The sequence below is a fragment of the Rattus norvegicus genome, chromosome 13 (assembly GCF_021556685.1).
Source record: "Rattus norvegicus strain SHRSP/BbbUtx chromosome 13, alternate assembly SHRSP_T2T, whole genome shotgun sequence".
NCBI lineage: Eukaryota > Metazoa > Chordata > Mammalia > Rodentia > Muridae > Rattus > Rattus norvegicus.
In genome coordinates this window covers 107,544,639-107,568,465 of record NC_141546.1, presented here as the reverse complement: position 1 = coordinate 107,568,465, position 23,827 = coordinate 107,544,639, and the positions used below count along the sequence as shown (strand labels likewise).

At 45.7% G+C, this 23,827-nt stretch overlaps 1 long non-coding RNA gene across 2 annotated transcripts in view; it reads right to left on the bottom strand.

Moving 5' to 3' along the window:
• Positions 1-22,280, bottom strand: part of LOC148001894 (uncharacterized) — a 43,291-nt gene extending 21,011 nt beyond the window's left edge. For both annotated transcript variants that reach the window (XR_015635819.1, XR_015635820.1), the window contains exons 1-3: positions 22,200-22,280; positions 20,220-20,358; positions 19,405-19,545 (exon numbers count right to left, since the gene is read on the bottom strand). This is a non-coding gene — a long non-coding RNA (uncharacterized LOC148001894). The remainder of the gene's footprint in view (positions 1-19,404; positions 19,546-20,219; positions 20,359-22,199) is intronic.
• Positions 22,281-23,827: the final 1,547 nt, after the last annotated feature.

Here is a 23,827-nt window from a genome sequence, read left to right as displayed (position 1 = left end):
TTTTTTGTTTTTTGACTTATGAGTTGCAGTTTGTCTTAGAGGGAAGCCAAGGCAGGAGCTGAAGCAGAGAACATAGAGGAATGCCCCTTGCTCTCTGTGGCTTCACCTAGGCCTACGTTGCCCACAATGGGCTGGGCCTTCTTCAGACAATTAGCACTCAAAAAGACCCTAAAAGACTAAGTGCGTCCCTACGCTTAGTCACAGACCAATCTGATGGAAATAATTCCTCGGTTGAGGTTTCCCTCCTCCTAGTTTGCTTCAAGTTGACCAGAATTAACCAGCACAGAGGTGACAAAACACAAAAGGTAGCATGTATTGAGAGGTCTACTGGTCATTGGGGTGTTCCCTTGAAAGGGACAGAGATGTTCTGAAACCTTTTTTCTTTATCCATGGCTTTTTTTGAGGTGAGCAGCTGTGACCAACAGCACACTCTCTTCCTTAATGTGCCCCCCTTGTCTTGACCAAGGAATGAAATCTCTGAGAAGGAAGCAGAATGAGCCTTCCCTCTTTTTGTGTTAACTACCCCAGGTATTTGTCACAATGGTGGGAAGCAGCTCCTGGGATCCCACAAATCTCTTCTCCCGGATACCTGGGTGCAGCATCTCTCCTACCCAGGAAGAAGTCTGGAGAGCTCATCTCTGAGGGAGTAAAACAAGATCTTTGGAGTGATTGACACCAGCCAGAGTTGAAGATGGCCATACTAGAAGCAGCATGAAACAAACATTTATTTCCAGCATGCTGTGACCTTCAGCTGTGTCCTCTAATTGGTTTCCAGAGTGCCGACAACCAAGCTGAAAATGTAAATGCCTGAGATATGATTTCTTTGGAAAACCTAGAAGGCTCAAAAAGACAGTTAAAGATTTTCCCGTTAACCCATCCTACCACACCCCAGAGTCTCTGCTAGTCAACAGCCCTACCAGCTGGCTCAAACTCCAGTGTTCATCTGTAACGATGAGCCAATCACCAGCAATTCCTAAGCATGAAAGGCCTCCTCCAATAAGAAACACAAACACCAAAATCAGAGTATAAATAAAGGAACAGACAGGCGAGGAAGACTGGAACTTTAAAGTTTGCATTATCAAACTCGCAGGAGTGATGTATGTATGAGACAGAGACAGCATAATTAAGGGGAAATTAAGACAACCGAAAATGCCCTTGGAAATTCAAGGATGAATGCGGAAATAGAATATTCAACAGATTCAAGGTTAGTCTGAGGAGTGTGGGTGTGGCTCAGTTGGTAGAATTCGTGCCAAGCATGTGCAAAGCCCTGGGTGACGTACGCTGCAAAAACTGGACACGGTGGCACCCACTTGTGATTTCAACACTCAGGAGGTATAGGCAGGAGGATCTAAAGTTCAAGGTCATTCATGTCTACACTGAATGCTCACAGAGAGACTGAGCTGGGCAAATGGGACCTTATCTGGAAGAGAAAAAGTAACTGAAGGAAATTTCCTAAATAGAGGGGAAAGAGAAAGAAAAAGAAAAATAGTTTGAGAGGATTTGAGAAAACAGGAAGGAACACAGATGGGAAGAGAGCCATTTTCCTTAGGGCTTCGGCAACAGGCAGTTTACAGCTGTTCTGGAGGCTGAGAAGACCAAATACTGGGGGATTTATTCTCTGGTTTACTGAAGGCCATCCTTCCAGTGTAAACTCTTCAGGGCAAAAGTGGGGAAGAGCTCTCCAATGGCACTTAGAAATGTCCCTGTGTGTGTGTGTGTGTGTGTGTGTGTGTGTGTGTGTGTGTGTGTGTGTGCACGCGCGTGTGTGTGCGTGCGTGCTACAGTACCACAGTGTGTGGAAGGAAGTCACTATAAAGTTATAACCTTGTAGATCATTGTCTCCCATTGTCCATCTTGAGACAGGCTCTCTTCTTCACCTCTGCATACTCCTCCAAGGTTACCTGGCTTGCAAACTTCAGGGGATTCTCCTGCCCCTGCCTTCTACCCTTAGAAGACTGCAATCATAGATTTTTCAATATCACATCCAACTTTTTGTGAGTTCCAGGGATCAGAACCCAGGTCTTTAGATTCACAAAACAAGCACTTTACCTAGTGATCTGTCTCCCTACTACCAAGGCCACTTTGATTAGGGTACTAACCCCACTTCTGAGGGTTCTACCTTCTTGACCTGATTGTGTCTCAACCTCACTCCCAATACCATCACAGTGGAGATTCAATTTCAAAATGCCAATTTGAGGAAGACACAAACATTGAGTCCATATCCAGAAAGGATGAAAAATTAGACATGCCACAAAGCTCCAACGTTCAAATAAAAGACATTGGAGAGATAAGCAACTAGAGCTAACACTTTCTGGAGGCCAAACATATTCAAACCACAATACTTTTATAAAAATAATTTTTCCAGGGCTAGAGAAATGACTGAGGGGCCAAGAGCATTTATTGCTTCGCAGAGGACCTATGTTTGAGCCCCAGCATTCATGTTTGGCCGCTCATGACTACTTACACTGCAGTTCTGAGGAATCCAACACCTGGAGGTCTACCTCCACATGGTGCACATAAATTTACGGAGGCATATATGCATACACATGAATACAATTAAATAAATAATTTAAAATTGTTTTTCAAAAGCTACTGAGAAGCCAGGCATGGCAGCACATGCCTAAAATCTTAGCACTAAGGACACCAAGACAGGAAGGTCTGTTATTCCAGGTCAGCTTGGGCTACAGAGCAAGATCCCACCTCAAACAAACAAAAAGAGAAGAAATTCAAGAGCCCCTTTGAACTGTGAACATTCTTTGCTTCTGTACCAACAGACAACAAGCACTTACTTGTAAAGGTTAGTGTGGAATCTGAGATTCATCAATGAACCAATATTTTCCTTATGAGATTATTTGAAGAACTAGGAACTGTCAGGCTCACAGTAGGAGACAAAAGCTTGCAGATTTCTGGGACTGGGAGATGGTTCAGTGGTTAGAATACATGCCACTCTTGCAGAGGACCTGAGTTCTCTTCTCAGCTCCCATGGGGTGACTCACAGCCATCTGTAACTCCAGTTATAGGGGATTCAATGCCCTTTTCTGGCCTCTATGATCCCTGCACTTATAGGATGCACACACACACACATGCAAACTCATACACATAAAATAAATAATTAATCTAAACAAAGCTTCCCAAAATGCAATTTTCAATTGAAAATAGAGTTTTATGGCAAGCGAGAATATTGCTAGCTGCTTGCTTCAAGCTGACTAGATTATGCAGTACAATTATTAGACATACTAGCTGAATACCCATCCTAAAGGGTGACAGTTTAATAGTAATCCTTCCTGGGAAAGGCATGTAGCCTGACCTGCAACAGAAGTCATCACACACCCTTTACCTGCAGCTTCTTATGGTGCTTTGATGAACAGCAGAGGAACCCTCGAAATCATTCTTATATTGTTACACAAAATAGTTTTTAATCATAAAGGAAGTCTTAAGGGAAATTAACTTTTTTGGGGGGCTGATTTTGTTACTGTTGTTGTTGTTGTTGTTTGGGTTTTTGTTGTTTGTTTGTTTGTTCGTGAGCTAGGATCCCATGGAGCTTTGTGATGAAAGATGATCTTGAATTTTTATTTTCCTACCTCTGTCTCCCAAGTGTCAGAGTTACAGGCATGTGCCACCACGTGATTATGTGTTTATGTGGTGGTAGGAATTGAACCCAGGGCTTAGTGTATGTCGGGTAAGCACTCTATCAAGGAAGCTACATCCCCAGCTCAGTCAGTCTTAAAACAACAACGAAAATAAACCAGTAACGGTCAGGTGGCCGACAGCATGAGTCCTTCATTTGTGCATTGCTTGGTTCACACTGAGCTACCAACAAATTTTTGCTGCTTCGAAACTTATGCACCATGTACCATGCAAATGTCATTTTAAATATAAGACATGTCTTAGGCTTAGTGAGTGCTTTGACCTCACATATATCCTGAAAGAGTACGAGAGACACTCAGAGACTTGACACCACTGTCCTAGGACACCCACTGAATAAAGCAGGTCTGTTTCCATTCTGTGCAGCAAGAAGGAGAACAGGTCCACAGAATCCTGAGAAGAAATGAGGAAATCCTATCATCCTGTGGCTCAGATGAGGAACTCCCTTTTGAAAGGGTTGCTCCCAAGTACACGAACACTTTATAATGAAATCAAAATCAAAATTAAAATCACAAACAGATTACCAGGCTGTTGGCTCAAGCTCTGGTATGGAAGTTTTCAGCTGCATTTGTACACTCCTTGAACACTCTCCTCTGCCCTTTCACTACCATCAAGATGAGGAAGTAAGTGAAATGCTCAGGAGTCAAAACATGGCCGGGCCTCACTCAGTCAGTGGGCAGCCTGGAAGCCTGGAGCCGAAGCCGGGCTTGGGGCTTAGATGCACCGGGCTGTGTGGTTGGATCATTGCTTTTACCAAGCTGGTTTCAGACTTACATTTGACCATTTTCTTAACCTGTGGGACCCTGGCCAATGCACGTTGTCCCTTCTCATGTTTTTATCTATGAACATCGATTATATCCACCCTCGGAAAGCAGAAAATGAAACGATGAAGGTCAAAATACAGACTCTGGCTTTGTAATTACCTAATATTATTATTGCCACTGAAGGCCTAAATGACAGTTCAATATGTGGCAGAAGTTGAAGCCTGTAGTACGTGAACAGGTAGTGACGCGTATTGGATGTGTCTACGATGTGATACCACCTTCCTGTGAGTCTGAAATGTTCTCCTCCACCACCAAGATGCTCCATGGAAGTCCTGTGCCCTGCACATATCTCTTTAAATGAGATAAAGGACAGCTGGCATGAGAGAACACATCATAGGGTTCTCCTACAAAGTGGACTTCCTGAGTCTCCTGCAGGTGAAATGCTGGCATGCTCCTACTGGACTCCCATGGAAGACAGGACTGAGGTGTGAGATTAAGACTCCATGGGACTCTGGCAGCTTGAAGCCAATATTCAAGACTTGATGCTAGCTGACTTCATCTCATTTCTACACAATCACAAGGAAGATGATGAATTCCTAAGAGAACGATATTCTGGCAATGATGGGGCTGCTTCCTGTGAGCACCCCTGTAATCTGGGGGATATGCCTGTGTCATCCCTCATACCCTTCCAGAAGGAGCAAAGCAAACAGCTCCCTACACTATGCTGAGGAAGAAAGCTAAGCTCCTTGCAAATGTCACACCAACAGTGTGACGTTTGCTTGCAGAGTAAAATGAAACAACCACTTAGAGATAAGAGACACAATTTTGAAGTTAGCTGTGCCTTGATCCCCACATCTGCTGAGTGGGAGTAACTAAGGTGGAGGGAAAACCCAGTGACAAGTTAATAGCAGTGTTAAAATCCCAAAGGGAAGGATGTCAGGCTGCCCATCACTTAGGCACACCACCAACAAGGCCGCCAGGAAATGCCTTAAGTAGAGCCCACATGACACTCCCCAGCTCTGGCCTGCAGGGGGCACTCGCTTGCCCAGCCTTTACTTTCTCATGAGGGAAACTACCAGGTAGGATCACCCTTATCAACCTTTCTACACCACCTATAGGGATGCTGTCCCTCCTAGAAGCCTTGGAAGACAAACTCTTCAGAACTTTACCTCTGGCAAAGAGGTCATAGCTGTCTTCCTTTAAGCAGAGGCAGCAGCCAGGCAGAGAGCATGGTGCACTGACTCTCTCCAGACCCAACACTCCAACATCAAGGTTTTCATCAAATAGCTTTAGAGCTACAGGCTACCATTGAGCTGAGCAACTGTGGTGAGGCGAAGGACTCGGAGAAGGCAGCCTGAACCAGGAAATGGAAACCTGGCCCCCTCTCAGAGAACTCATCCTTAAATCTGTGGGGTTTGCCAATGCTGATCTTTATTTTCAAAGAAAACCTCTTAGTGTCTTTGAGTCTTTATGTCAATGCGTTTGAGAGTCTTTGGTCACATTTCCAAATTCTCCAGCCTCGAGTTGCTCTGTTCTTGCAGCCACTCAGAACCTTCTCAGCTCCCTGTGTGTTTCATCTACATACTAGTCAGTGTTCCCTAGGAGAACAGAACCACCGGGGTGAGTGGGTTATTAAGTCAGATGATGTCAAGATAGTAACATCTGAAACACACCTCATAAGCTGAGAACCCCCTGTTTGCTTGGTCCTTGAGGCTGAGAGCCTCGGCAGAGAAGCCCTACAGTTAGTTGTCTTACTGAGGAAGCCAACAGTAACCATTTGGTCTGTGAGGTTGGGGCCCTCAGTAGTCCCCCAATCTGGAGCCAAAACCCTGTATATTTCCTGAAGAGCTGCTGGTTCTTTGTTCACAACTGAAGCCTGGAAACAGTAGTTCTGATGTCAGACGAACAACTAGCAGAAACAGCTAGGGAGAAGGGAAGGCCAAATGCCCAAAAGGCCCTTTATATCTGGGCTGCTACCATAGTGCTCCCCACAATGAGGGGTTGGGTCCTCCTGCATCAAGTAAGGCCATCAGGACAGATATTAAAGAGATACTGTCTACTCAGCTGGTTCTACTTTGTGGCAAGTTGACATTAAAACTTACCAACAGCATTGGCTCCTCCCACTCCTCAGTCATTTTTAAAGTCTTTTGATGGCACTGGCCATCAAACCCAGGGCCTCACACACATGCTTGGCGGGCACTGTACGGCTGACCCCCATCTGCAGCCTCTCAGTTGTTTTTGTGCAACGCAGCAACAACAGATCTGTCAAAGATCAAACTATGAACATGTTCCTCTGGGCTCCTTTAATTACTTACTTTCTAACACACTCGCATTGCACTGAAAAGATCTCTAAAACACGGTCTATTTCTACTAACAATCTCCTTATTAACTGGCTGCTGTGTTCCGGGAACTGGGGTTGGCTTTTACATATATAATCTTGATACTTTGCAGAGCTCTTTAGGACAGACGTCTTCATCCTCATTTTAAGAAGTTCAGAAACACAGAGAACAGCTCAAGCATCCACAGCTGACGTTAGAGATGGATCCTGAGCTCCAGATATGGGTGCACAAGCCAGTGATCCTCCACAGCCAGGATGCGTCGAGTGAGCTTTTGACCGTTGGGTTCCGTTATGTTCTTATGAAGATGTCCACAATCTGAGGACTTGAGGGTGAGTGTAACTGCCAGCTGAATGTGTCTCACTCACAAGGCATGTCCCTTGGCATCCCAGTTGGCCTTGCTGTATTTAATTTTTGCCCAAATACCCAGTAAGTAGGCATCATCATTAACCACATCCATCAATGCACCAGACGTGTGATGCTGAGCTGTTGAATGAATTGGCCTCTGCTGCACAAGAGCAAGTACTAAGTATGTGGGGCATGTGGAAAAGCAAGCAGCAGAACTGGGGTGGGAGTCCAGGTACAGCATTCCTCATGACCAGGGTAGGAGGCTGGGGACGACTGCCTCTGGCTTCAGTTCAGACAACACTATCTCCTAGCAGATTGAGACTTTCCTGAGTTGGACTTCCTTACATAGATCACTGAAGCTGGTGTTTGGTGGAATGGACAACTTGGAAATCTTAAGCTCTGACTCTCGTTTGTTTTCTTCTTTTTAAGCCAGACAATAGAATAACCTCATCACCTAATCAGACCGATTGTAATTTCCGCCTTAGTAAGTCAAGGTGTCACCAAGCTCAAGCCAATCACAGAGCAGGAGAGAGTGACGATGGGACAAGGTGGTAGAGACAGTTCCTTCAATCTTTATGATCTGCATGGCCAGGTGCATCCTGAGACTCAGTCAAACAGTATCAGGAGTTACCCCGAAACTCCTCCAGCAGAAGATTCTGACATTCACACACTGCCTGGCTCAGGGTGTCTCTGGATCCCTGGGGAAGGTGCCACTGTCTCCCTTCCTCTGACTTTCAGGGCCGTGATTATGCATTTCTCTGCTCACCTGTGGTGATGAAAGAGCATCTGAATTTCCACGATGTATGAGCCCAGAACTGGGCATGCATCACACTTCTCAATGCAGTGACTCTGCACTAGAAAGCCATCCTTCATCCTCCAGGAAATGCCAACAGCAGGGTACCTGTTCTCAACAGCTTAAAATAGTCACATGATAGATCAGATGCTTCCTGACTCTGGAAAGCCTGCTGTCCATCTATCCCATTTTATTTCCCTGAGCTCAGAATTGCTTCATAAACTCCCACCATGAGAGGAGAACCCCAGGACTCAGTGCAGCCAGCCCAGAGGGTAAGCCAATAGCAAGGACCTAGCCAAGCATTTAGGACCCTAAGTTCAGGGTCCTAGCAGATGTGGAAGCAGAAGATCAGGATAGTTGAGTAACTCCTCCAAGATCAACTAGAAGTCTTGATTCCTACCATGTATATATCCCCAGAAACTGGGATGTTTTGTTTTCTGTTTGTGTTTAACTGTTCAGGGGAGATGGAAGGGGTGGTCCCCGCTTAACTGCAAGAGCTCAACTCGAATCCTTCTACTAGGCCGTCAGCAGACTCTGAGGTGGACATTTAGACATGAATAACAGTCTCTGGCCTTGCCCTTCAAAGCCCAGCTTCATCCTGTGGCTGAGAAATAAGCTGAAGAAAGAAAGAAAGAAAGAAAGAAAGAAAGAAAGAAAGAAAGAAAGAAAGAAAGAAAGAAAGAAAGAAAGAAACCCCACAGCTAAACAGACAAGTCTGGCGTTCATCATCTCCCCTGCACGTACTACTTTCTCTCACCCTAAAACACACAGTAATCCCATGGTATCCACATGGAATCCCTCCCAGAATGTTATGAAGATGTCCAAATCCACCCACAGATAATCAAGTTCCTCTTCTATATAGCATTCTGTGTAACCTATGCTTATCCTCCCAGGTATACTAAATCTGCTATGGATGAGTTGGAGTATTGAGTGCTATGCAAATAATTGTTGCTGTGTTGTTTAGGGACCAGTGATGAAGAATTCTGTATACGTTCTGTACAGATGTGATTTTTGTACGTAGAGTTTCAACCCACAGTTGGCTGAGCCCAATCGGAGGATACAGAACCTGTGGGTACAGAGGCTAAGCCATTATACCTGCCTCCATGAGGAAGCATTCCAACAGTCTCTACCACATGACTGACCAGAGCACCCAGTCAAACCCTTCAACTGCACTGAACTACCCAGCACTGCCAGGCTCATGTCACAGGTCAGAAGCCTTCACATCACCTTGGGTCTCCCTCTGCACTGCACCTGTGCACCTGTCAGGCTCTGTGGTAAGTTCTCACACACCATCTCTTCCCAGCATGCTGGTGAACATGGTTAACATTGGCATCCCAAGAAACAAATGGTCTGCTCTTTACCCAATTGCTGATTTTCCATACTGCAAAACCATAGCTTGGTAAGCCTTAAGGTACCAGCATGATATCATCAAACCCCTGGGGGGCATTTTTGAAGGTACACCAATCACACTGCTTCTACAGATGGAATGTGAAAACAGCCCAAGAACCCAGACAATAGACAAACATGATCAGATATTAGGAAACACCAACTTTTAAATAGGTATTGCCCTTTCTTTTAATGCCATCCTTAAATTTTGGATTTATATAATGTGATTTATAATAAGTGCCGTGCATAAACAGTAGGCACACTTGTAACTCCTGGCTCTGATGAGCTGCACAAATGGTTTCCATGTACCAATGTCTATCAGTCCATCCTCCTGGTTCCCTGTGACGTATTGGATAAACTGTTTAATGGCCTCCAGCCTGCCTATCCCCTTCTGATTCCTCTGCTCCAAATCATTTGGGTTGTCTTTCTAAACTATAACAGAGTGTCCCCCCTACTTCAGAACATTAGCAACTTTTCAGTGCCTCAAAGCAAAGTATAAACCATATGACTCAAGCCCTGTATGGTCTGTAAGAACCGTCACATCCCCCTTTCTAGCTCTATCTTAAGCTCCTGTGGTACTTCAAATGATTGCCTTATTTGGTAGTGGAGTGGCCTTGGGCACACTACTCAACCTCTCTAACCACAATTTCCTCTGTTTAGACCATGGGGAACTAATAAAGTGGTCAGTGCTTACCCTGTACCCCAGAACAGAACAGCAGAGGCACCAGTCTCTGTTCATGCTCACCCAGTGAGCATGGCTCTTCATTCTCAATATAACCCACCCTAGTCCCTGCATGAGGGGTCATCTGAGATGCTCTACTGTCTCTATTGAGTACAGACTTCTATCCCCTGTACAGTTGTTTCTAAGTCCTCATTTCTCTGCTGCCAAGCTTCCTGGGTGCTCACTTCCCTTTCACTTTTCTTTCAACCACTCATCCATCTACTCAGCAATAGGCAACCTGATTTGAAAATGGAGAGATGGCTCAACAGTTAATAGCACTTGCTGTTCTTGCAGAGAATCTGAGTTCTATTCCCAGCTCTATTCCCACTCTGGAAGCTGGACCTGATCTGGTCTTGTGTCACAGAAGTTTTGGTATATGAATGTCACTGGCATAGCAGGTATGCATGTAGAGATAAATGGCTGGCCAGTCTCTAATAAGGTGAGACCCACAACAGAATAATCTAGTCTGTATCTTAAAAAACAAAAAACTTTTCTTCCTCTAGCCAAAAATGAGCTCTAGGTACCCTGGACAACAGATCAAGGCTAGTTCTGTTTCTTCTCCAAGGGATGCTTCACTGGGATACAGAAGGCTCAAGAAAATACTGTTCTTGGGTACAGAACTTGTGAATAGGGTTAAGGAAACCCAGAGAAGGAATTGGAGAGGGAGAGAGCCTCACTGAGTTCAGAACCACAAAACAGACAAGAGGAGTCCAATGTATCCAGGTAAAAGGCAAGGAAGGTCCTCACCCAAGGAAACTATTCGTACTATGGAAGTAAGATCCTAGGGGCTGCACAGAGAGTTCCTTGGGATTTCAGTGTGGACACAAGAGGTTAATTGTTGCCAGTGAATCCCTGATGCCTCCTTTGCTAGCTACTGATGCTGGGATAAAAATACACAGCTGTCTGCATGTGTGAAGGTACACATGACCCATAAGTTCATGCTTGTGCACACATGCACAGGCACTAATGCTTCTGTGTAGATGCAGGAAGCCTAGATGAATTGGCTGACAAACCTTGCACACTTCTTTTAGGACTAAGGTAAAGGTATTGGTATTTCACAACCAAATGGTACTTATGCCTCGTTGCAGGCTTGGATCTGTTCAAGATAAAGGGGAAGGTGGATTCTAAGGAGGCTCAGAGAAGACAAAAATAAAATCATCCTGACAGATTTCCTGCAATGTTCACCTGCATCTCATGGTCAGTTCTCAATGAGGAGACTCATTGTCAATTGTCTACAATTGTCCTGTGGCAGCACCAGCCTAAGGAATACCAAGTCCTGTATCTTTTGGCTCCTCCCAGCTATTACTCATATACTTCAGGGATCCTCTGGTACCCTTAGCACAAAGTTTTTATCTCTTTCAAATGGAACCCTTGTGGAAAACCTTCAACTGCAGTCACCTACTCCCCCACATGTAATATTGGTTGCCACATATAAATCTCATCTTATGTCATCCACTAGGCCTCATTACATCAGAGTATGGAAATAGCAAGATCCATCAGTCTTCCCCTGAAGCATTCTCCATTATGAGGTAGAATCAAATAGTACCCAGCCATCATCAAGAAGAGGTAAGGGTGTCAGAGAAGATGAAGACACCCATATACACTGGGCAAACGAGAGGGCAGCCACCTGCTAGGTAGCTGACTGGAACCCTGTCTAGGGGCAGCTCTTCAGTCAGTGGCAACATGTCACTGTCCCTTGATTATGAATTCAACTGGCTGGCTGGGGAAGAGAAATGAGGCACTAAATAGGAAATCCAATTGGGTCTTCCCAGTGCTTGCTCAACCTTTAAAGGGAAAGCCTTGTCTACTCAGAAACTTCCCGTCTTGAGCAAGTCAAGACAGTGTCCAGATACAAACGCTGGTCACTGCTGCTTCTAAACTTTCTATCCTCTTACACTCCACAGTTGGGGGTTGCCCGGGTAAATCTCTTCTACTACATACAAGGCACCTGCTCCACCGGGTAGACTTTCTCTAGGACTGTACCCTAGCCAGGCTCAACTTCTCCTTTCCCATCAAAACAACCAAACCTTACAATACCCATTTGAAATATCTGTAACTGTGCCGTGACATTTATTACCTTTGCGAAATGAACCACAGAGTCCTATTGAGTTTTGTTTTAGAAAGTCTGTGGACCCTGACTTTTCGGAAGAAGCCAGTGCTAAGGACCAACTTGAGTGTATGCTTGAGTGCTAACAATTTGAGTGTATGCAAGAAACAATGTAGAGCAATAGGAACCAACAACTACACAGAATTCAGATTCCACAGATTTGATAATGAAACTTACTTTTCAGAGAACTTATATAAGACCACCATACAAACCAGTAAAGGCTGGTCTAACCCACAGATATGCTGTTTTTTAGAACTGAAAAGGAGGTTGTAAAAAATCAAGGCAAGCTCATGATTTTCCACACAAAATCTCTAAGACCATAAGACAGTGGCGAGATCACACCCCTCTGGGAGGCCCTGGCTCTGGGCCAGGATCAAAGCTCCTTACACACACCAGTGCTAAGCATTCTGGAATAAACCCCCTCCCACTGAAGTCCACTCCATGGTTCAAGGCTAAGCTGGACATTTAGCTAACCTGTATTAACCAAGCCACACATGCCCACACTGAGACCGATCTTTACTACATTACTGTAATAGCCATCTTTGTCATTCGCTTTGTAACTCAGAAGCAGGCACTGTAAATACACCATGCATGTGCCACCATCAGTCAGGCTTGCGATTGTGACAATCATTGTTAATCCACCACAGGAGCCTTTCAGAGCCGGAGGGAGCTTCAAGCTTCTCAGCACAGCACTCCAGATGGCCGCAGCAGGCAGCCCTGGTTAAAGTGTGAGATGCCTTGTCTCTGAGAGCCTGACTTTATCCCTAAGCAGTTCCATTGTGCAACTTACCTGCCCAGCCCTACTGAGCAAGCAAATTTATAGCATTTGAAGGAATATCAATAACACCAGCATCCATATTTTTTTTTCTAGAAGCTGATAGCCACAGGTATGGGCCTTTGCCCTAATAAGTGCCAAATAATTGCTTGAATGTCTGAATAGAAAACATTAATATGATAATAACTAGCATTTACATAATGCCTCACTACAGGGTACCACAGTTACTTAATTCTCTCAACAGCCAGAGGAGTAGGTATGGCTTTGCTGCTCAGCCCCTTTAGGAGATCCTGAGGGGCAGGGAGATGGTTCCTCATTCAGAGTGAGCTGTCAGTCTATAGAGCTGCAATGAGGACTCTGGTGAGCCAGGAGAGCTTGCAGTTTGCACCACATCACCACTTGCACTGTGGCTTTATTACCAGTCCCTGTGGCTATGCCCTGCATCCTACACCGCATCCTACACCGCACCGGCTTGAGCTCTACCATCACTGCTTTTCTTCCTTCCTGGTGGGTTAATTAATCCTCCTCAATGCTGGGCAGCAGTAATAGGATCAAGAAGAAAGCCTCTCCTGAGCTCCCAAGGGTGGCTGGCAGGAGCCCAGGAGGAGATGGAGCACAGCCTTCAGTCTGTTAATTGTTCAAGAGCAAATCATCTGTCAGCGGGAAGCAGAGAAAAGGACGCTGCAGAATTCAGAGCCGGAACAATAAATAACACTCAGAACTGTGCCCCTGAGGAAAATAAAGCTGCCCACGTTCGCTTCTTGGGAAAACAAAGATGTTCAGAGTTCTGCAGGCCTGAGGATGTAGCACAAGTCAGAAGAAAATACCAACCTGTTCAGACCGGCTGGCTCTTGGATCAACTCAGGGCCTGTAGCTCTCTACCCCTCACTCTCCACACAGCTCAGAAAACCACTGCTTAACAGGAAGGTCTCCTGCGCTGGAATAGAGGGGCTCCTCACTGCTCTCCTCGCTTCCATACACTTAGCTCCAAATCTACCCTAAGCAGCCGCTGTGGACTGAAACGAAGCTGGAGCCTCTGGCTTCTGGTCTGGCTGTACTCCACAGCCTAGCTCTCTAGTTCCCCTGTGCACCACGTTGCTTCTAGACGCAGGCTCCTCCCAACATTTTCCAGCTTACTCTCAGCTTCTTCTTTCCTCCCTACCAAAGAAGACTTTACCTGTCTAAATCCTCCTCAAGGATAAACTCCTATAACCATTTCCCCACCTCCAAAGCCCTCGGGGACCCTGTATCCACCCCCAAAGCCTTCAGGAACCCTGTGTCCACCCCCAAAGCCCTCAGGGACACTGTGTCTACCCAGAGGGACAAGGCACTGGGCTGACAGTGGAGAGAAGGGGAGTCAGATTTCTGGACAGGTAACAGATTCAATGCTGAACTCAGTTACCTAGGACTGGTGTTGTCTCAGCTATGATCCACCTGGGCTGTTACAAGTCTCCTTCTCTTCTACGGAATGAGTGAGATTGAAATACCCAGTTACATAGAGCCATGTGAGGACTGAACTGCCTCAATGCTTAGGGAGAGCTAGGCAGGAACCATCTATCACAATTTACAGTGTTGGTAGAGTTGGTCTTCATCAAGTTCTTAGAGGAGAAGTCTATATCCCCATCCCCGAATGCCCATCTCTTAGCCCTAAGTTCTCAGGTAAGAGGGCTACCTATTCCCCTTGTGGTTGAGACTTGCAGTGCCCGCTACCATGCTCACTGTGAGAGGACATCACCGTAGGGTTTGTTTCGCCAGTGACATATGAGAAGGGACAATCTTCTAGCCACAGAAAGAAGGTACTAGATACATTACAGGACTTACCAGCTCCCTTCCCCCCCAACCCCCATGAGCAGGACATGTTTCAGATATGGGGTGTTCCTTTGTCCTGGACCCTAGAAACCAGAACATAGTTTAGAACAGGGTCAGACAGTACTGGCCAGAGACTGGCGCAGACCACCAACAAAAATAATCATTTGATTGCAAGGACTGGGTATTTTGGATTATTCCTTCCCTACAACATAACTTGGTGAGATCCATTTAAACAGAAATTGGTACCTGATTCAGGAATGAATGTACACAACAGGCTTTATCCAGTTTTCAGCCCAGATCAAGGCTCCGAATACACAGGCAAATTAACTATTTTAATCATGTGTTCTTTCATCACTGCTTTCAGATATTCATTTTGAAATAAGCATCTTACAAGCAAAAATGAGGCAGCAATTCTATTACCAGATTCATCAGAATAGCCATTCCCAGATGTCATACTTCAGGAGCTATCAGGGTGAAAAGCATAATTCAGTGAGAGAGCACTGTGTTCTATGTCCTTAACACCTTAGGTTCCATGCCCAGAAAAACAAAAGACGACTAGGAGTTGCAAGAAAGACAAGGCCACTTCTCTGATAGATGCTGTTTCCAAGGTTTCAAATATACAAGCCAGCCAGCACACACACCTCCGCAATCCAAGAAGCAAAGCGTGTTTTCCAGACGTGGAAACTGAGGCTTAGACACCATGTGAAGGTCATCGGAGACAACAATGGTGGTCAGATGTGAATTCCATCTGCCCAAGTGCAAAGGTCACACTGTGGCCCCGAAAGACCACTGTCATAAGGAACAGGTCTGGGAGACAGCCAAGGGAGCCTGGCCATACAAGCATCTCCTGTTCTGACTGACAAACTTTATTCATGACCCAATACCTCAGCAGCTAGAGGCTTAAGTGAAGTCAACCCAAAATGCAGCATCCATATGGACACTAAGCAGACTGTCAGTCATTTTGGTCTTAGTAAATGGATTTGTTTAATCAGATTATTTTTTATCACAAGATATTACAATATGTACAGGGAAGAGATGCCACTTTGGTTCATGGGAAAGGGGGGAGAAGAAAGAATAGTTTCCACCCAGGCTCTTTAATTGCATTTCTGTTGCTGTGATAAAATATCCCCACGCAAAGCAACTTAAAGATGAAGCTATCTGGCCAGGTTAGAGTCCATTGTTTCAGAGAAGTAAAGGCAAGAATGTGAAGCATCACATCATAGTCAAGAACAGAGGGAAAATAAATGTACAGATTCTCGCTTGCCCGCCCAAAACTAAGGAGTGGTGCCACCCATGGTGGGCTGTGTTTTCTTTCCTCAATTAATAGTCTTTTCGAACACATGCTCACAGGTGTTCCTAGGTAGTGTCTGAGTTGACTGTTAAAACTGACTGGCACAGGGGGCTTCAAACCTACAAAACTACAAGGCAAAGCCTGGAGCTAATGAGAGAAGAATAGGTAGGTGCTGGCACCTGAGGCCACAGAGAACAGCTGGCTGCTCCAGGGGATTGCCGCTCCACAAGGATGCCAGACTGCTAGAAGGAGGACATCTGGACCAAGGGAAATCCCTTGAAGGTTTCAGTGCAGTCTACAAAGTCAATGCATGTTGACTTGCCCTGAGATTCTCATAATTTCTCACAGACACTGAAGAAGACTGAATGCTTGGAAGACAAAGAGAAATAGGATGCCAGCATATGCCATGAGAACAGTGTGCTTGTGAGGGAAAGGACAAGGGGGAGTGTGGGGGGAGACAGGCCAGTTGGGGGTGAGGCAGCACCACAGAAAGCACATTCCTTTCCATACCTTTGCTTGAGCTGCCTTCCCTCTTCCCATCTCAGCAAGAGTCAAGTCAAAAGCAAACTCTGATAAGGAAAAGCCATTTGTTCCCGAATAAACTTCATTACTCTGCTAAATATCTTGACTGGATTTCATTTGATTCTACTCAGTCTCAATTCAATATTGTGATTGGCCAGCTTAACCTTTTAAAAGGAGTTTTATTGATGGCATGTTATGGGGACATTAGCATTTCTCAAAAAATTAAAGAAATAGAAAGAATTAAATTGCTTTGCTTAGCGATCTTAATTATCTGGAATAATTAGCTCCAGTCAATTCCCCCACAAGAGCTCTCCCGAGAAATCAGTGTTTGGGGAAACAGAAAGAAAGGAGGGCGCCAAGCTCGGGACAAAAGCAAGCATTTGGCAAGTTATTTGGGAATATCTAATTAACCCCGGGAGTGAAGTTGACAGTCACATCCACTTTCTTAGTGCTTAATTATTAAAAGCAAATAAAGAAAGTAAATACTTGGAGAGCCAGTCTATTGGGTCTGGAAAATAGGAGTCACTCTGTGCCAACAGACACAATAATCCCCAAACACACAGGCGTGTGCTTCTGTGCCTTCTGAGATAGTCTTCTACATCTCCACTGAAAAGCTCCTCCCGGTCAGAGAGCACCATTCCCTGTCCTCGGCTTCCAAGTAGCCCTTTCAAGTCCACCGTGGTTCCTTAGGTAGTTGTCTCCCTCCCCATGCCCAGAGGACAAGCACTACGAAGTTTAGTTTAGCAGACACTCTCTCAAAAGAGAGAGACCAACTCTGAAAAATTTGTATTATGCTCTTTGTCCTGCAGCACTGAATATTCTGCCAGGATTTAATTCTTTATGTAAAATTTAAAAAGCGATTCAGCCCCATTAGTATGAAATTTGCTTTCATTGTTAATAAATGATACAATTATAATTATTCCAAATTTTTTAAATAAAAACATTTTCTCTACAAAAAAAGTGTTGTTTTCCAATAAGCTTTCATTCATTTATTTATTTATTTTTGTTTTGTTTTATTGTATTAGCTAGGGTTTCTCTTTTTTTTTTTTGAAAAAAATCTCTTTATGAAATCACAGATGCTTGGTTTATATACTTATATACCAATACACTTGGGGTCATGATGAAATTTCTCAGGTGAAAAGGGTTCAGGATAGAAAGGGTTAAGAAATGCTGCTCTCAGTAATGCACTCTCCCATGATGTCTTGCACTAGCTTCCTATTACTATAACAAGACGCCTGAGAAAAAACAACTTATAAAGACAGAAGTCTACAATCCCCTTCAAAGGTGTGCCCCCAATAATCACAGAACTCCCAACCAGGTTGGGCCTTTTAAAGGGAAGCCTTTGATAGCTGGTCCACTAGGAGACACTTAAAAATCTAGTACATGGTACATACAAGTAGAGGGTTAGAGTAGGGAGACACAGCATCCCTCTAACTACCTTCACCCCATGCGCACAGCATCCCTCTAACCTTCACCCCATGCGCACAGCATCCCTCTAACCTTCACCCCATGTGCACAGCATTGCATTAACCTTCTCACCACCAGCCTTCCTTTCCTCTGCACACTTCGTTCATTTCACCATCTTGGTCCTAGGTGTCTAAGAAAATTTTTGAGAGCTATCATCTATCCTTTCTCCTATCCTACCACACCTCCACCCAGCAAGTGCCAAATGTTCAGCACCCAAACATCTCCTGGATTGCTGTCTGCACCCTCATTGTCTCCAGCATCAGTGCCACCACCACCTTTCCCCTTGGACAGTAGACACCCAGCAGCTTCCTCACCCCTGCCAGCCTCTCTTTCATCATTCTTCTACCAACACTGGGCAGGAGATAGTCCAAGCTCCCAGACATGTACTCAAGGACTTGCACCCCGGCCCTTCCTTTCACTGAACCCCCACCCACTTCTGTACTTCATGTCCCTGTTAGTGACTCTAAAAAGCCCACAGTTCCCTCAGCTTCCTGTGCAGTCCCTTTCTGTGGTGGCTTCTCTCCTCCCTCCCACTGCCTGTCTTCCTGGACCCTTCTCCCACCATTCTCTGTGCTTTTACCCTCCCACCTGTACTTCCATACCTTATCCCATGCACGTGTCTGCCTTCACCTCTCCTTATGCTAACAGTCATGTCCCCTATCCATGTTGTAAGTGACAATCATGGTGTTTGGTTCTTATTATACATTCACACATTGGCCTGCTGAGCTGCTCCAGGCTATTATTCCTTTTGACAATGGAAAAGCCCAACCTGAACCAAGATACGCCTCTCCAGATGCACCAAGGAGGGCCAGAACGGCCCTTTGTTTTTCTGTATTTAATGGTGCGCTCTAAAAGGCAGAGGGAAGCAGGCTGTGGGACCCCAGGTTACCTAGGCTAAATCTTAGTTTTGCCTGGCTTCTTCTAATAACCATCGAAGAGATACATGATCTCTCTGGACTTTGGTGACTTATCTGTGAGAGTTCTTTTCTTAAGGAGGAAAATAATTCTGTGAGGCCCAGGCATAGTAACTAGTGTGACATCGATGCCCACAAACTCTAGCACTGTTGCCTCTTCAACTGGCACGCACAATCCACGGATCTCTTTTCATATAGAACTTAGCTTTTTCATGTATCATTTCTAACTGCCATTATTATTGCCTTTTAAAAAACACAAGTTTCTCTTTTTGTTCCCTCTATGACAAGGTCTCCTGTTGCCCAGGCTGGTCCTGAACTCACTATGGCACCAAGAATGACCCTGAATGTCTGATCTTTCTGCCCCCATGTTGGAATTATAGGCATGTGCTGTCTCACTTGGCCTATGTGGTGATGCAGATCAAAGCCAGGGCTTTGTGCACGTTGAGCAAGTACAAATACCACCACCCCCAGCCTTCTTCTTTAAGTGTGTATTGCATGCCAAGCATGTACAAGGTCCCCAAGGTACCTTTCCTGCTTAGTCTTCATGATGGTGATGATTATGAGGGTCAAACACATTAAAAATTCAGTTCCTTTAACACATCCAGTCTCAAAAAAATTCCAAAATCTCTTTTTTTTTTAAAGTTCAAAGTTGCTCAGCTATGAGTTGCTGTAAAAAAAAAATCAAAATTAAGTTAAATTCTTTCTTACTTCAAAAGGGAAGAACCAGGGCACATTCACAATCTGAACAAAGCAAAACCAAATTCCAAATGCATAAATAATTCAATGTCCAACCAATGTCTGGGGTGCACACAAGAACTTCTGGGCTCCTCCAAAGGGTTTGGGTCACTTCTCCAGCTCCTCCCTTTGCCGCACAGCTGGTTTTCTAGGCTCTGGCTGTCTCACTCCACTGCTTCTGCTGTCCTTGGTGGTCATCCCACTGGCACTGGCACCTGAAAATGCTGGACTCCTCTGCTGTAACCAGGCTGCACATTCACCAATAGCCTCTCATAGGCTCTCTTCATGGTGCCAAGCCTCAACTTCTCTATATTGACCCCTTAAATCCCATGCCTTCAACTGCTCCTGAGGCTGCAGCTTCCACAGTGGCCCCTCCTGACCTCTCACAGTGCCAAGCCTCAGCTGCTCTCCATGGCCCCTTCATGTTTTCAAAACTAGTACCACCTTAACTACCAAGTGACCCTTTACTATCAAGTTTAGCTGCCGGCATGGTGTATGACCTTAGCTGACTCTGGAACACACTGTTTGTGTGCTCCCAGGAAACATTTCCCAGAAAATTTTTCCTCAATAATGCATGTCTCTTGTTAATCACCACTAATTTCTCACCTTCAGCTGACCAGCCTCAAGTACTCCTGCAAAGCAAAGGTTTCGCTTTAGTAGTTCTGGTATCTTGCTCGCCACAGCTGATTCTTCAGTCTCAGTAACCAGGACAACATCCCTTTCAGTATCAGCTCCTGAGTCCTCACTGTGGTTGAGGGAGAAGAAGTGCAGAGGAAGAAGTCAGGTCTCAGGACTAAGAAGCGGGAACAAAATAATCACAGGAGGAAATACAGGGACAAAGAGTAGATCAGGGACTGAAGGAAAGGTCATCCAGAGACTGTCCCACCTGGGGATTCATCCCATATGCAGCCACCAAACCCAGACATTATTGCAGATGCCAAGAAGTGCATCCTGACAGGAGCCTGATATAGCTGTCTTCTGAGAGGCTCTGCCAGAACCTGACAAATACAGAGGTGGATGCTTACATCTAACCATTGGACTGAGCTCGGGGACTCTAGTCGAGGAGTTAGAGACTGAGCACCGGGACTCTAATCGAGGAGTTAGAAAAAAGGACTGAAGGAACTGAAGGGATTTGCAGTCCCATAGGAAGAACAACAATATCAACCAACCAGATCCCTCAGAGCTCCCAGGGACTAAACCACCAACCAAAGAATACACATGGCTCTAGCAGCATATGTAGCAGAGGATGGCCTAGTCAGGCATCAATGGGAGGAGAAGCCCTTGGTCCTGTGAAGGTTCCTTTCCCCAGTGTAGAGGAGTGCCAGGGTGTTGAGGTGGGAGTGGGAGCATCCTCATAGAAGCAGGGGGAGGGGGATGGGAGAGGGAGGGAGAGGGGAGAACATTTGAAATGTAAATACATAAAATATCCAAGGGGAAAAAGAAAAAAAGAGAAAAGAAAGAAATTCGCTGGTGGTACATGCGATGAAGCAGCACTGTGACCGAGACTCAAGTCTGCCAGCCTCAAGGACTCTGGTTCCTTTACCTCACAATCTTCCCCAGCATGGCCACCCAGTCTTTCAGGGAATGTTAATTGCTTTTTATTTAAAAATAATAGTTGGTTTATAAATCACACATAAAGTTGGAGAGATGGGGAGTAGAGCTCAGGAAGCCTGGGCTTGAAAGTCTGACCTTCTGAGAGAAAAGCCTGTGGTGGTTTGGATGAGAAATGTCCCCCAAATGCCAAGGGATTTGATCATTCTGTCCCCACTAGGCAGCGATGTTTGGGAAGGTTAGAGGTGTGGCATTGCTGGAGAGAGGCTTGAGAGTTTGCTGGTTCTTCTGTTTCTGCTTGCGGTTGAGGATGTAAGTCCTTACTTCCTGTTTAGACTGCCTGCTGTCATGCTTTCCTGCCATGGTGAGCTCTTAACCCCTCTGGAATTTTAAACCTAAAGAAACCCTTTCTACAAGTCCTCTTTAGACCTGGTGTCTACCGCAGCAACAGAAAAGTAACAAATACCAAGCCACAGGTCCTGATCTTTTTGTTTGGTTGTCTTGTTGTCGGGTTTCATTTTGCTTTATTATTTCACAGCTGCTGGCTGAATGTATGTTTACAAGAATTGTGTGAATGCCTGGTACCCAGGAAGGCTGCAGATGGTGTCAAAGCCCCTTGGATCTGGAACTACAGATGACGGTGTCAGCGTTGGGAATCAAACCTGGGTCCTTCCCAAGAGCAGCTAGTGCTCTTAACTCAGTCATCTCCCCAGCCCCACAGGTCCTGTTTTAAAGGTTCTTATGAGGAAAAACTCATGAATGGATTAACTGTACACAAGGAACAAGTCAAGTCTCCATTTATTTGGAGCCCCCACACCTTGGAGTTGTTCCCAATTCCTTGTCCGGAAATCCTGCTTTGTTCTATTCTCCAAAATGCCTGAAGATCCTCTTCCCGGCAGTCTGCTGATCATAGGCATCATGAGATACCCATTCTGCCATGGCCAGCCTCCCTGTCTGGGCTGAGAAAGAGCTGGCTGCATTGCTGCTGCTTCTGGTCAGATCCTGTCTGCAGAACCAGAGACATTCAGTGCCTACCTCCCACCAAGTAACAGCAAGGGTGCATCTCCCCGGACCCAGCTCCTGTGCCACCTTCTCCCAACCTCCAGGCCCATCACTAACGCTCCAGATGGGCTGGAAGGAAGGCCTCAGGCAAATATTAGCTCTTGAAAGGTTAATAATTTACAAATGAACTACAGCTGATAAGAAGTCTGGCTTCTGCTGCCTGGATACAGGGGGACGTGATATGCATGCAGTCAGCCTCCTACGGTGGGAACAAAGCATGAGGAGGCAGGAGACCCCTTTATAAAAGACTCAGAAACGTGTTTAAGATGTTTGCTTCTTCATGTAACAGTGGGAGTTGTGAGATAGGGGATTTGATCAAACCACACCAAAAGCATGCAGTAGAGGCAGCCCCCTTTCTGTGTCTATGCTGGCTCGGGACACTCCACATTTCAAACCAGGAAGCACAGCCATTTTTTTTTATTCAGCTGCACACACCTGCCACTTCGCCTCCTTTACCTCCCACACAGCTCCTCTCTGGAGATACAGGCAGTCCTGGAAAGGCAGGTGCTTCTATCGGCTCCTCCAGGAGTGGGGGTGGGAGTGGGAGACAAAGTTCATTTCATAAGCCATTTGGGAATGCATGGGACTTCAGAAGGCCTCTAAAAGTGCAGGGGCAGCCTGCACATCAGGAACCTGGAAGAGACCACAGTGAATAGACTGAAGAGGTAGCTGCAAAGAGAGAAGGAAATGAGAAAGAGGGGGAGAAGTGTTTGCATGAGATCGTCACAATGAGATCCACAAGGACAGGGGAGGACAGGGGAGTGGGGAGGGTGGCAAGGTGGGAGTCTGTTTCCAGGTGGAAATGACAGGGTGGGAGGCTGAGGGATGATATGTTGCCGGGCACCAATCCATTGTCCAGACTAACACACATGAAGATGTGTTCAAAGGAAAGGACATTTAATCATTTCGGGGATTTTTCTCTCATAGAGGATAAGACTCCTCTCTCATGAATCTCTGCTAAGAGGTGCCCCATGAGGCAGCAGGATGGTGATGCCTGCCTTGACCTATGTGACCTCACTCTACAGCCCACCCTACAGCTCAGCCCTGAGGCCAGCTCAGCACAGAGGCCAGCTCAGCCCTGAGGCCAGAGCAGCAGAGGCCAGAGCAGCAGAGGCCAGAGCAGCAGAGACATGCTCACAAATCACCTATATGATCATTGTCTCTACATCTCTTTCTGTTGCTGTGATAAAACACTCTGACCAAAGCAGTTTAAGGGACAGAGAGCTTGATTTTGCCCTTGGTTTTTCATCCCTGCCTATCTTGGTAGGGAAGCCATAGCAGCAGCAGCAGCAGCAGCAGCAGCAGCAGCAGCAGCAGCAGCAGCAGTGGCAGCAGCAGCGGCAGCAGCAGCAGGTAATTGAGGGAACTATGCACATTGCCTCCTCAGTCAAGAAGCAGTTAAAGGCAAAAAGTGCTACTCAGATCCCTTTCTCCATGTGTACAGTCCTGGGTCCCAGCCCAGGGAATGATGTCACTCAAAGAAAGTGGTGCTACTCCACCTCAACTGGTTCAATCAGGATAACCCCTCACAGACACAGACATGTCCAGAGGCCCAAATTCCAGGTGATTCTAGGTTCTGTAACACTGATGATCAACAGCAA